The 9707-nt window shown below is 32.4% G+C and overlaps 1 pseudogene; it reads right to left on the reverse strand.

Moving 5' to 3' along the window:
- Nucleotides 1–3713: 3713 nt before the first annotated feature.
- LOC116403779 lies at nucleotides 3714–5610 on the reverse strand (annotated as a pseudogene).
- Between the last annotated feature and the right edge of the window lie 4097 nt (nucleotides 5611–9707).

Below are 9707 nucleotides of genomic sequence, written 5' to 3' on the forward strand. Positions count from 1 at the left end.
TCTCTTACGAACTTAATCATAGTTTTATGTTGGTTGTGGAAGAGGTTGATGTTCATGCCTTAATGCAACAAGTCATATTGAGAGAACTTTTTGGCACTTATGAAATTGAAAGATAACGGTTAAAATGTTGTTTTGGTACTCCACTTAGAGTTATTGACCAATTTTAGGATCTATATTTTAAATTTTTTTATCATGAAGGCAAGTTTATTAATTGAATCATGAAGGTATTTTTAATGATTAACAAATAGAGTTCCCTTCTTTTATTAAGTAATAATAATATAGTGCATTTGCTCATTGTTAACTTAGATTACTTTTAGAGAATGAAGTCTCAAGTATGTTTCAATCTTAAGTGATAAAAGAGGGTTGAGTGTGGTGAAAACTTGATCTCCGAATCAAAGGTGATTGGTTGGAGACAAAGAGGAGATCGGTCAGAGTTGGTTTAGGAAAAATTCAAATCGTAAAATCAATCTTCATTATGAGTTTGCATGATAGATATTTTCGATTTTGACACTAGATTACAATAAACAAATACATTGTCCCCGCATTCAAAGTATCATGTGGTGATTTTTGGTGCCATGGCTATTCATCTTTCATGGTTGAAGGAGGTCGGAGGTCAATGTTGGCTAGTCGTGGGAAGCTCGAAAACCTACTACCTACGACCTCCTTCAATCATCTTCAACCATGAAGGATAAATAGCCATTGCACCAAAAGCCACATGTCATTTTGAAAAATACCCACCTAACCGATGCAAATTATAAAATTTTTAATTAAAATTTACAATTATAAATAGCTACAACACAAGCGTACAATTTACAATTTAAAAGTAACTACTACTATTCGACACATCAAGTACTTAGCAGCGACCTCCCCTTGCCTTGCCTAATGGCACCTTTTCATTTAACCTATGGAAGGAAAATTTAAAATGTAAAGTAATAGCTAAGTGAGTGGCAAGAATTTAGAAATACGTTTGGAAAATACAATTACTTACAATAAAAGCTTTCTTACTTTTAGAAACGTCTTAACATCTCATTTCGCGTTAAATAACACAATATTCACATTAGCGTCTGCTTAGTCCTAATGCCTGGATATAACTTCCTCAATGCAAGGATCACTGTGAAGATTACTACTTCACCATCAACATCCCTACATACCCTCGTTTAATACCAATTGCTCTGGGATTGACTTGAACACGAACCACTCAACACGTTTAGTCATCCTTCTACAAGCGAATCAACCTCTACTTTTTATGTGTACATAATAGTTAGCTTTTGATTAGGAATAAGACTAATAGTTTTGTATACATACAAGCATCACAATAATATAACTTCACAAACATAGACATACTTCAAATTAGTCATGTTCTTTCATATGTATATATGAGATTACAGTATGAGCATATCTAACAACGTGACAATATAACAAAATAACTTTGGTGGTAAAAATTTTTTTCAAAGTTTGCTTTTCTTTCGAAGAGTCGCTCACTCAGCTGAGGTTTCCTTTTTCCCTTTTTCTTCTTACCGTTTAGCTCTTCTTCCCTCTTGTTGTCGGGTCCTACAACGAACTTTCACCTTTTACTCCTCTTATCCAAACACTTGAATTAGTCCTTCTTCAAACCTATTTATACGTCCATCAAATTAGGTTAGTCAGCATTATATTTCTCCTAATCTCAACAGCTCCTACTTAGTGCGTTGCACGTGTTAGTTTAGTATTCTTCTTAAACCATGTTTAACTTAAAATTAACCTATATTTAGCATACTAATCATTTAGGTTAAACACTTAACCGATTTCTTCTCACCTAGCTCGTCACGTGATTATTAGTTAAGTGTTCGTTGTTGCCTTCCCTTTTAGCGTTATCTTGTAGTACTGCGTTGCCTTTCTTCACAATACGTTTGATTTCTTTGTATTTTGCCCATTTCCTCGTGTTATCTCAAGACGCCTACTCAAGCTTAATTCCGCTAACTTCAAAATATAATTTACAAGAAAGTCCTCTATTAAAACGTGGGTTTCACATTCGTAATTATATTAATTTACATTGTTTTTCCTATTTTGGTCGATATTTGGAATTTATAATTCAAGTCCATTAAGCCACTTAATACTTTCTCGTTTTTTTCGCAAATATTAAACCAGTTAAAAGGGGTTCAGTCTTTCGAACTTGAAAACTGATATCAAACTAGTAGATGGGGCTTGTTTGAGTCCCCTTTCTCCCTCAATTTCATCAACAAAGGCAAACATGATTACATAAAATGAGAATAGACTAATCACTTATTATGGTCATAATTATCCCATTAAATATGCATTTCCTTTCCTTTTTATATCACTTTAAAGTTTAATGTTTGACATTTGAATCACCCACTTCATATATTTGACTTTGAAATAGCCCATTGGCATCTTCATACATCATCAACCAATTCATAATGTAATTAAGGCTATTTAATTCTTTTAGCTACAGTTCCAAAGCCAAACACATAATAGAGTTTCTTCAGAATTCCCCTTTCATCCTTCAATTATATATGAATTCCAATAATGTAATGGTTTGGTGCTTAATTATACTTTAATACGTTATCATTTAGTTCCAATAATCGAAGTGTTTTTTTATTTATTTAGTTTGCTTTCAAAATTTAACCCAAATATTGAAAGAAATAAATTTTGGAGCTTAATCTCAGCATCACAATTTGCAATATTTTTTAATTGGACCATCAAACTTACAATTTGTCAGATACTGTAAGTTTAAAAGATCTAGTTTTAACATTTTTTTAATTTAGGGTCCAATTGTTATGATTGAGAGTTTGGAGTGTAAATATAACTACAATTATAATTATATACTCTAGGGATGTTTTTTTTTTGCACTTTATCCTAAAATTTAATGTTGAATAATACATATCCTTTTTTTCTCGCTGTATTCCTTAATATTACTCACTTTTTTACACATATTCTCCAAACTTCTACAAATCATTTCATGATATAGATCTAAAAACCTAAAAAGTTCCGTGAGTAATGATCTGCCAATTACTTTCTCATTAACACAACACCTCGTTCACTATAATCAACAAGCTACAGGAACAAGAGAATGTGTATGAGAGAGAGAATCAGTATAAAGAAAAAAGTTCCCAAGAGAATTTGAAGAGAAGAGGTAATTATAGACTATTTGTCCTAACAAATCTAAATGTGATCTCCTCATATTACCATAGCAAAAAAGAAATTGGTGCTAAGCTGTTTTTTCTTTAATGTTTTTACCTTATATAAATATCTTACAAATCTTCTAAAATTTTAAGAGAAAATTAAATCCGTATATATTATTTATAAAAATTAAGCATTTTCTTCAAAGAAAAAAAAAACATTTGGTTACTTTAAATTATGAGGACGTCACTTAACAAATCTCAAAGACAAATCAGAGTCATTTCGACGTCACTCGAAAGAATATTAACCGTCCAAAAAGCCACCCTTTCAAACCTCAAATAAATTGACAATTAACTATAATTAATTTCAATTTCCATCTAAATTTGAATTAATGAAACCTCCTTCCCTTGAGAAGAAGGAGCATTCAATATAAGTTCAAATATAGTTTCATCCTATAAATGCCATTCATCAATCCACAATACTAAACCAATCATCAAAATATAATTCTATAAAAAATAACCCTAGACAACAATAACGATAACGATAAGATATTTGATGTATAATTTTATATGAAAATTTTGAGAAATCCATGAGAATGCATTGACATTGATAATTGATAATTGATATTGATAACTTTTTAATTACACTTTTGTTTTGTTTGTTTTTTTCTTTTCAAAAGATAAAAAGATTCTCAAGAAGAGAAATTACCTAAAATAAAACTCCATTTTCCCTTTTCTAATTTCTAGAAGAAGAAAAAAAAACTTCTTTTAATCTGAAATATTCAAATTAAATTCTTTGTACTAAATGGGGAAAAAAAGAAAAGAAAAGAAAAGAAAAAGAGATACTAAGGGTAAGCGTCCCTCTTAAGGTCCACCACAACAACGCTCACGTTGTCCGTACTGTGCCTAGCCAACGCCAGCTTCGTCAGCAGCATCGACGCATCGTTGCAGGCCTTGTCGGCGTTTCCTCTCTCTTCCCCTTCTGCTGCTGTCTCCGCCTCACTCGACGGCGACACCGGCGACCTCTCCTCCGCCTTCCCTCTCAAGCACATGCTTGCCACTCCACACGCCGTCTCATTCGGCACCACATCCCATAGTCCATCGCTCCTAATATCAAACACTCATCCTCCGCCGTACGATTCGTTATCGTCACCTCTGGTTCCGATATCACATACGGTTTCAGATAATTATCGCCTGAAATAAATCAAATTCATCGTTAGAGTTTTGTTGTTCGGTGGGTTAAAGTCAGCGCCTCGTTGATTTGATTTTGCTTACCTATGGCTCTTGACATGGCGAGAACTCCAAGGACTCTCGGTCCGTCCCAGTAAATCACTCGTCCGCCGGCTTCCTCGATCCGGCTAAGTTCATCGGACGATCCGGCTGTAAGATTTTAAAACAGTTGATTATTGGAAATTGAAAATCGGAGGATTAATCAATTAATTAGCACTTAAATCTGAGTACTAACCTTGTGATCGGAGGAGAGAGGGATGGCCTTTCCGTTACGGCAGAGAACGGCTTGGAATCGCCGCAGTTGGCCACGATGATCTTATCCGGCGTCACAATTGCGACAACGGCGGTAGATCCAACGGCATCGCAATCCGGCGACTGTAGTTCGCATCTACAGTTCGCAACCACTTCTTCATTGTTTCGCGCCACAACTTCGTTGTCCATTCTCCAGAAGATTCTCTTCATAGTACGGTCCCACCGCGACGCCGTCTCCGCCTCTGTCTCCGCCGCACCGGCGGCGTCTTCCTTCTCATCCTTATCTAGCTCATCTTTTACCAGTTCATGCAGCGCTCCTTACACCTCATCGCCACCTAACACACCGGAAAAACCTCCCGTAAATATCCCCAAAAATTCGCCGTAAAGAAGAAAGTCAATGACCTAATTATTTTACTACCAAGTTGCAATTCCTTTTGTTTCTTCTACTAATCAAACAGAAATTAAAGCTAATTAACTACAGTTCAAGAGAATAATTAAGTAATTAGAGATCTTACATGAGAACAGCCATGGCCGTCGTAAACACCGAAGAAGTGCAACATATCACTAGCTCTCTTCTCCGTATAACAGAGCGATGGATGAACCGCCACCGATCCTCCATCTCTCTCCTCCTTCCACAAACAGAAGAGAATCCAAATTTCGGAACCACTACCCCACAAGAAGATTCCCTAGACAGAGGAATCGAAACCTCCTTGGTCGAAACCTCTCCAACCACAAATCTCCCAACGGTTTCTTCTTCTCCCGAATCACAATTCTGAACCGCGTTATCACAATCTCTAGAAATGGACGTAGCTCGATCCTCCAGCTTCTGCCGTTTCGAAACAGTCTCCGTCTCGGACGGATCAACCCTGGTAACAAATTTACATCTCCTGATCTCCATTCTCCGACGTCTAGCCACTCGCGAGCTCGGCTCACAAGAAGACGACGCCTCACTCTCACTCATAACTTTACAACAAATCTCCTCCATTACTAATTCAACAAATCTCCCTCCTTCTTCCTTGCCTAGCCTCAGCCGCAGTGCAATTGATTAAATTTAAAGCCGGCCACGGAATTGAAATTAAAAAAGAAAAAAAAAAAAAAACAACAACGAAGGGAAAGCAGATGAAAAGAGAAGAGTGGTTCCGGGGAGGGAGGATGGTTTAAAAAGGAAGGTGAGATAGAAAAGAAGGGGAAATAGGAAAAATAGAGATTAGGGGAAGAGAGAGTGAGAAAGATGGAAGGAGGTGGTAAAGTGCGTGACGTAGTGGAAAGGGAAATGAGAGCCGTTGATTGAGAAAGAGTGGTTTGATCGGAAGAAGACACGTATGGAATTAGTTTGGGGAGGTGGTGGAAACGTGGCCCAATAATATTGGAGCAGCGCAACAAGAGAGAGACTTCCTTTTTGACACGCATGTGGTCCTTGGTGTACTCTGTGAGGCGTCCCTATTTTAAAATAACAATTTCCCAATTAAATATTAAGACGACATAGCTTACTGACACGTGTCGGAATCCTGGAATACGAGATTACAAAAATAATAAATAAATAAAATAGAGAGAATTTTCTTTTTCTTTTTTTGTTTATTCGGTTATAGCTTTTGATGGCCAATGAGAATTGAGTACGTGTTGGGGAGTGGGACCCATGGGTGAAATTTTAAAAAATGAAAAGAAATATCTGAGAAAAGAGAAGGCGGAAGATGGAAACGTGGCGTTCTTAAAAGGACTCGACCCGACCGGTTGGTACAAGGGACACGTTTCGACCATATGCCACTTTTAGCTTTCTAAATCTTCTTTTCATTCATTAATTCAACACATTCACAAATTTGTCACACCCTATTTTTCAAATTCATACCTTTCAAATTCCTTTCTAGATTGATAGTTAATAAGATATCAATATTGATTACTTTATTTGATGTACACGCCTCGTGTTAATCTTCATTCAGATTTCATTTAACTTTAATGTTAGAATTAAAAAAAAAAAAGTATCGTTATTATACAGTATCATACATTAGACACAACAAAAAATTATAAGAAGCATATGTTAACTACAATTTTCATATTTTTTTCACAAATGTTAGGCCAATTAATTAACTCTACTTTCCACCTTGTTCTACAAAAATTAATTGCAAACTTCATGAACTATGAACTAAATTGAAGTCTCATTAACTTAAAAGTGTTTCTAGAAATTAAATTCAAATTACCTTTTTACCAAAAAAGTGTTGGTTTTAAAATTTTATACAACCCACTTAGTAGTAACAAAAATTTAAATCAAATTTGACTTTCAAGCAAAAAAAAAGAAGGATTGTTCAAGGTTGAGTAATTAAAAAAGTTGATAAAAATTTCAACTTTTAAGAAAACATAACTATCTCAAATTGTTTAAACTGTCTTCAATTGAAATATGAGTTATATAGATTAACTGTTATATAGTATCTGTTAACTACACATGGATAAAAGGATAAGAGTTTGATTAAAAAGAAAATTTATGTTTATGGTTGGATAATTTTCGTTTTTACTTTTTAAGATTAATTATCTACTTAATGTTTCCTTTAATAAATTTTACATTTTAAATATACAATTTAATATCATTTTGTATTTTCTAATTTTTCCGAATTGTTCAATCTTCATTCCTATTTCTTAAAATTTTCAATTTGTAGTTGAAATTATCTTAAATTAATTACTAGTTCAAAATTAATGTTTATTTTAACTGATTAAATAATTAATAATAGTAACGACTTTCATGCAAATATTTTAAGATTATTAAATTAATACAACTCAACTAATAATAATAGATAATAATAACAATAAATTGTAAAAAGAATATATATCTTTCAACGGTTTGGAAAAATAATAATAGCTAGATAATAATCAACAATAATAGTAAGACTAAAAGTCAAGTAAAATGTATTAAAAGTGCAAAAATTCAAAAATACATAAATTAAAGTTAAACTTGTTAGTACGAATTCAGATTTTAACGTCGTTTTAATCAATATACAGTGTATTATTAAAATACTTAACGTCGGTTGAATATGATATTCTAACTAACGAATCGTTTAAGTCTTTAGGAAGTCTAATTCTATTATAAAAAATTAGATGAGTAATTAAATTTTTAGTAAACTATATAACTTATAAATAAACACAAAGTTATAAATGTGAGGTAGTTTTTCATGCTATCAAGAGGCGTAATTAATGTACCAAATGTTTAGGGTATAACGAGGGTGGTAAAATCATTTCCAAAACTTTTGGAAATAATAATAATAATAAATTATCTAAAGGGTCAATAAATCATAAATTAATGTTAGGAGAATTGCTAATATACCTAACATGTTAAAAGCTTAGCATAATTAATTATATGATCAAAAGGTTTGAGTTTATCTAACCTTTTAAACAATTCAAAAATAAATGTTTCTTTCTTTGATTTTAAACTTTTGATAACATTAAATAATTCATAGCCTTTAGCTCTGTTTTTATACATATATCAACTATTGATGTTAAAATATGAACGAAAAATGCACTTGATCTTTGTTTTAAACGAAAAACAATATGGTACGTAAAAGAACCAACATTGTTTGATGTATATACATTTTGATGAGGCCAGAGAAACAAAAAGTTTTACGGTAAGGTTCAAGTTATCTCATATAAAGTTATAACTACGTATTTTATAAAGTGATTGGCCTAGATTAATTATTTAACTATATTTATGTTTGACGTTTCAACATTTTTTCTAGAACGATGTTTTGAGTTTAGGAGCATGCATGAGATGTTTTCTATTTTGCTAAGGTCAATTGAGTACGTAAATTTGAATCGTATTAAAATTAAGAAATTACACTATAAAAGTGTATCGTTTTAAAAGTCTAGACCAGAATTTGAAGAAGGAAAAAGTATTTCTTTGAAAAATTCCCATCTTATAAGATCAATATTTTTGAGTTATTTGAGTTTGAGAATTCGAATAACTCGAATTTAGTTTATAACCCAACTCAACCTATAAATATGGATTGGGTTATAATTTTTTTTCTATTTCTAATTTCTAATAATTATAAAAGTTTAAAATTATTGTGTTTAAATATATATATATATTTTATATTAATTCGATTTGGTTTGAATTGAATCAAAATTTTCAACCTTTCAACGACATATGTAACCTAATTTAAAGAGATAAAAAATAAAATTAATTCAATCCAACCCATATTTTAAGCTAACCTAACCGCCCGACATCAACCATGAACGTTTTCGTAAGGTGTGAAATTTCAAAAGGAAGTTTCGATTTATATGGGTGGAAAAAGAAGTAATTTGGAAAATGTTAGAGAGAGATTGAGAGAGGGAATGGAAGACATCACAATCAAAATTAATAATTAGAAGGGAAAGACGAAAAACCCTGAAAGCGGTAGGCAAAAGAAATCATGGAAGGAGAGATTATGTTGGGGACGTGGCGGAGTATGATTTGAGAAGCGGTGGTGGGACCGGTTAGTTAAAAAAAAGTTTTCTTTTCTTTTCCTTTCTTTTTAAAAAGAAAAACGGAAGAAGGAATAAGGAGAAGGCTCCACGTGGAAAGTAGGATTTTTGGTTTCGGGTAGCGGACTTTGACGTGGACATGTCATTTGAAAAAATGCACGTGATTAGTAAGACAAATATTTATTTAAACTCCCATTTTCCTGACACGCACCCCACACCCCTCTTTTTCCCTTTTCCAAACCTATTTATTATTCTTATTACTCTCTTCTACATTTTAAATTTTAACAAAATATTTCTTTTTAACCATTTCAAAAACTTTTAAATAAAATATCAAATGTTGTGTTATTAATTCATCATTTATATTTCATTCTCTACATTTCTTTTGGTTCCAAATATTTTTAACCAAATAAAAAGAAATAAAAGAGAATGAACAGAGTAAATCTGAAATATTAAAAACAACTAGTATGTTTTAGCCAAAATCTTTATCAACAGCTTAACTTTACATTTTAATTAATAATTATATCAATTTAAACCAGTTACATATTCTCATTTTAGATTTAATATAAAATTCACCTTTTTGTTTAATTGTCAATACATTGAATTATTATATGAAAATTGAAATAATAAAATCAAACAAAATGCATGCATCAATTGATGATAATTGAG

Source organism: Cucumis sativus, chromosome 1 (assembly GCF_000004075.3).
Source record: "Cucumis sativus cultivar 9930 chromosome 1, Cucumber_9930_V3, whole genome shotgun sequence".
NCBI lineage: Eukaryota > Viridiplantae > Streptophyta > Magnoliopsida > Cucurbitales > Cucurbitaceae > Cucumis > Cucumis sativus.